We start from the raw sequence: 5,031 nt of genomic DNA, 5'->3' as shown, positions 1-5,031 counted from the left end.
TCACATGTACCCACACATGCCGCTCTATACTCCACCTCTAAAGAAGAAAATGCCACCGTCGCTTCTTACTGTTCCACGAGATTGCCCCTGATCCAAGGGTAAAACAATAGCCTATAGTAGTAGATCGCGTGTCCAAATCCCTGGCCTAATCTGAATCAATCCATCCAGAAGATCTTTCACACCAGACTTTAGTGGGGAAAAGTCTTTTTGTAGGTGGAGAAGAGGAATGCTTTTTCAGTGGAGAAAAGGAATGCTTTTTTCCAAAAATGCGTGTTGACAAGGCTTACCTTGAAAGGTGAGGCCATTGAACAAAAGGCTAGGCTGACCTTGAAAGGTGAGGCCATTGAACAAAAGTTCATTGAAAGGAATACTTTCAAGGCTTACCTTGAAAAGTGAAGACATTTTGAAATGGTTTTCGAAAGGACGAAAAGAGTGGGATGCATAAAATGGGGCGAGCCTCGAGGGGTTCCATGTCTGTAAAGCTCACACTACCCTTCTCTAGTGAGAGACCTGCAGCTTCTTCTTGCCATGGATGCATCTACAGCTCCTTTCGTAGCTAGTAGTAGTAGTAGCAAGCCCCATGCTTTGGTCCTTCCAATGCCTGCCCCAGGGCACATCAACCCCATGCTTAATTTCTCCGTGCACCTAGCCTTGCGTGGTTTTGTCATCACTTTCCTAAACACAGAGAAGGCCCATGATCGCATCAAACCCCATCCTCAACACACTGCCAATGGCCTAGACGTTAGATTTGACACTATCCCTGGTGGGTACCAAGAGCCGCCCTTGCCAGGAGAAACCATGCTCGATGTCTTCCACAAAATGCTGGCCCTTCGCAAGGGCATTGAATCGCAGCAAGGGTTGCTTGAGGAGATGATCATCCACTCTCGGGCTACCCCACACCCCATCACGTGTATTATTGCAGATTCTTTCTTTCCATGGACTCAATCTCTCGCTACTAAGCTAGGGATCAAGAGAGTGATTTTTTGGACCACCAATGGGATGGGATTGGCTTCTACGCTGGAGATGAGAAGCGGGAAATTCAAATTCCCTGGTACTGCAACGCCTTGATTTAGTGACATGTCATTGTTTTTTAGGCTCTATTTAGAAATGAAATATGTGTTGGTCTGTAGATAATTATATGTGTGTATGCATGTATGTATGTACTTACGTACATATGTATATTTGTATGTGTGAGTGTGTATGTATATATATATATACATATGTACATATCTATGTGTGTGTATGTGTATGCATATATGTATGTACAGATGTATATTTGTATGTGTGTGTATTTGCTGGTATATATACATATGTATATATATGTGTATGTGTGTGCGTGTATATATACATGTGTATATATCTATGTGTGTGTGAGTGTATGTGTATATACATACACTCACACACATAGATGTATATATACACGCACACATACAAATATACATACGTACATACATACATGCATACACACATATAATTATCTATGTATTTATAAGAAGAAATATATATACATACATACACATAAAAATGTGTGCGCGTGTGTGTGTATGTGTGTGTGTATACATATACATGTGTATGTATATGTATATATACACATATGCGCGCGCGCGCGCACACACATATATATATGAATAAATATAATGATGCCTATGGAAGGCCAAAAATGATTTGAGAGAGCAAATATATAACTTAAAGACCACAAAAGAGTAAGAATAAGAATTTTAGAAATTGAATTGGTTCTTAAATTGATCATAAAACATTCAAGTTGAAATTCATCAAGTGGGTGGGGGGAGAGAGGGGGAGATTTTTAACGTTGTAGGCAAGCTAGTGCACCACATGATCCATGTGATGACAATCATGTGCAATTGAACCACATTGATGCTAATTATCTTATGATTAAGACAGATAGGAGAGAAGAAAAGAGAGATTAGTGTTCAAGTTTTCTTGTATTACTATGGTACAAAAAGGTTCACTGATGCTTGTACATGATGTAGCCCTATGGTCAGCTCCATAGGGGTGAGACTTGGGCCCTTTCCTACATGATCTTACTTGATGCTATGATGGAATGATGAGTTATGAACTGAATGATGACTTGTCTTGTGCTGAATTATGAGATGTGCTTATATACATGGATGAACTGCCAGTAGGCCTGCATAATCCCTATCGATTGCTGCTTGGACAATTGACTATGCTGTTATATGCTGTTATGCTGCCCAACCCTGTTGCCCCTTGCCGTAGCACATGGCCGACTACCTGTATGGAGCCTTGGCTGCCAGCCGACAGGCTTCCATGCTGATGACAATGATGTGATGCTAATGCTATGGATGATGCTGATGATAATCATGCTGATGATGACCATGCTGATGATGGTAAATCCACTGATGCTGCTACACTGAAGAGTGACTGAACTGTTGATTAGTCAGGGATTACGACAATTCCTACACAGGATTAGCCATGACACAAGCGTGCATGTGACAATCCTTGACGACGGGGTGGAACCTTGTCATCCTTCCTCCCTGGATTTGCATTTGGGGTGGAACCTTGTTATCCTTCCTCCTTGGATTTGCATTTGACCTTTAATTGCTAGTGCTTTCTGACTTTTACTTCTACTACTTACTGACTTCTACTGACTGATATTTTTGGGTCTGAACACCTTCACTCTTGATCTCCACTTCCAAGTCTTTGATGAAGAACTGAGCATCTGTTCACTGTTGTCCCCATGCCTGCTTTCCCTTAACCTTGACATAGCGGTGGGTCACTTGCCGGAACTGATCATGCCTGTTGCTAGGCCTTTGGAACTGATCTGAGAGCTTACTGAGGTATTGGATCTGCGTACCTACCCTCAGGGATTGCATCCTCTAGCTTCGCTTGTTGGAGACCACTCCATCTGCTACCCTGTTGCATCCTTCCTGCTAGAACTGTGCACCTTCCTTGGGACATAGGTCAGTGGACTGAGCTTGAATGCTTTGATACCAATGTTGCATGCGCGGAAGCTATGCTGTACTGATCCACAGCCCTAAGCATGATTAAGAACATTGATGCTATTTAGCTTATGATTAAGACAGATAGGAGAGAGAAGAAGAGAGAGATTAGTGTTCAAGTTTTCTTGTATTACTATGGTACAAAAAGGTTCACTGATGCTTGTACATGATGTAGCCCGATGGTCAGCCCCATAGGGGTGACCTGGGCCCTTTCCTACATGATCTTACTTGATGCTATGATGGAGTGATGAATTATGAACTGAATGATGACTTGTCTTGTGCTGAAATATGAGATGTGCTTATATATATGGATGAACTGCCAGTCGGCCTGCATAATCCCTATCGGCTGCTGCTTGGACAATTGATTAAGCATTTAATGCTGTTATATGCTGCGTTTTATGTTATGCTGCCCAACCTTGCTGCCCCTGCTGATGACAATGATATGATGCTAATTATGCTATGGATGATGTTGATGATAATCATGCTGATGATGACCATGCTGATGATGGTAAATCTACTGATGCTGATGCTTATTCTAGTGATGCTGCTACACTGAAGAGAGTGATTGACCTACTGATTAGTCAGGGATTAAGACAGTTCTTGCACAGGATTAGCCATGGCACAGGCATGCACGTGACCCGCGCAAGGGGGGGTGGGAAGGAGAGAAAACTAAAATTTGAAGGTTATCACAAATGGCTTACTGCTTAGTCATTCAAACACAGGCTAGGAAATGCCAGCTGTAAGTTGAACTTTTGAGAATGATTCATAATGGCCAGGCCAGGCGGCGATGAGACTGATGGACTTGATTTTATGTCTATGCAGATGGTGATGATCGCAATAATGCTGATGTGGAGACAGGAGGAATTATTCTTACGCAATCAGAGTTTCTGGCCGCATTGCCATTTCGTGATCCAGAGCGCTTGAAGTACTTCACGCAGAGACTAAATGGTATTGAAGATACAGCGTGCATTGTGGTGAACACATTTGAAGAGCTGGAAGCCCCTAGCCTCAAAGCCTCTACCTGCCCAACCCATGTGCGTTATGTGGGGCCCATCCTTCCGCCTCGCCTAGACAACAATGCAACCGTAAGTGCAAGCTTCTACCAAGAAGAAAGTGACTGCCTCCACTGGCTTGACAAACAAGAGGGGGTTCCGTGCTCTACATCTCATTTGGTAGTTTGGCTTCCCTGACACAAAATCAGCTTGTAGAGTTCGCTGCTGGCATTGAGGAAAGCACGCAGCCATTCCTATGGGTGGCACGAGATGGGAGCAGTTTGTTCCCAAAAGGGTTCCTAGAACGAACACGGAGCCATGGCCTCATCATCAACTGGGCCCCGCAAATTGAGGTGTTGGGCCATGCGGCAGTTGGTGGATTTCTGACGCATTGTGGGTGGAACTCTGTACTGGAGAGCATTCACATGGGTGTTCCCATGCTATGCTACCCTGTCTTTGCGGATCAACATCTCAATGCAGTGCTTATAACGAAGGTATGGAAGCTAGGGGTAGCCATGCAAAAGGGGGAGGACGGTGTAATACAGAGGGACAATGTCCAAAAGGCTGTCATGGCTCTCATGCACTCACAGGACCTTCAACAAAGAGCAGCCACGTGAAGGCAGCTTCTCATCGTGCACTTGAACCAGGGGGGTCATCCAGTATTGCTTTGAAAGCGTCATGCTTGATGTGACATCAGTGGCATAAGCATTGAGCAGTGGGACCAAATTAGTTTTTGGCATTTTAAGGTGAAAAAAGGATTTTATGCTTAGAAAATTACTATGAAATTGAATTTCTGTGAAGGTTGCGAGGACCATTCATTTGTACAAAAATGTCACTAATAAAAGAAATATGCAATCACATATACAAACCAATTATAGGATAAAACCCGTCTCACAGCTACAACATGGGAGCATGGCCACCCAATTTGCTAAAACATTATCGCCCATACCCTTGGGTCATCAGAGGTATAGCAAACTCATGTGGACATTTTCCTTGAGAACCCTTTCCGACCAGACTTCTCAACCTTTCCCGTATGTAATTTTTTATTTTTTCATGACCAC

General features: G+C 43.3%; 1 pseudogene across 1 annotated transcript; it reads left to right on the top strand.

The window, feature by feature from the left end:
• The first annotated feature begins 398 nt into the window (after positions 1–398).
• On the top strand, positions 399–4,828 carry LOC147636006 ((R)-mandelonitrile beta-glucosyltransferase-like; annotated as a pseudogene). Its single transcript, XR_015266483.1, has 2 exons — positions 399–1,051; positions 3,801–4,828. The product of XR_015266483.1 is annotated as a (R)-mandelonitrile beta-glucosyltransferase-like (transcript).
• Positions 4,829–5,031: the final 203 nt, after the last annotated feature.

The sequence above is a fragment of the Cibotium barometz genome, chromosome 8, assembly GCF_041138505.1.
Source record: "Cibotium barometz isolate CiBa-2024 chromosome 8, ASM4113850v1, whole genome shotgun sequence".
Classification (NCBI taxonomy): domain Eukaryota; kingdom Viridiplantae; phylum Streptophyta; class Polypodiopsida; order Cyatheales; family Cibotiaceae; genus Cibotium; species Cibotium barometz.
Note: the sequence above shows the minus strand (reverse complement) of the source record. Positions and strands in the feature narration are given on the sequence as shown.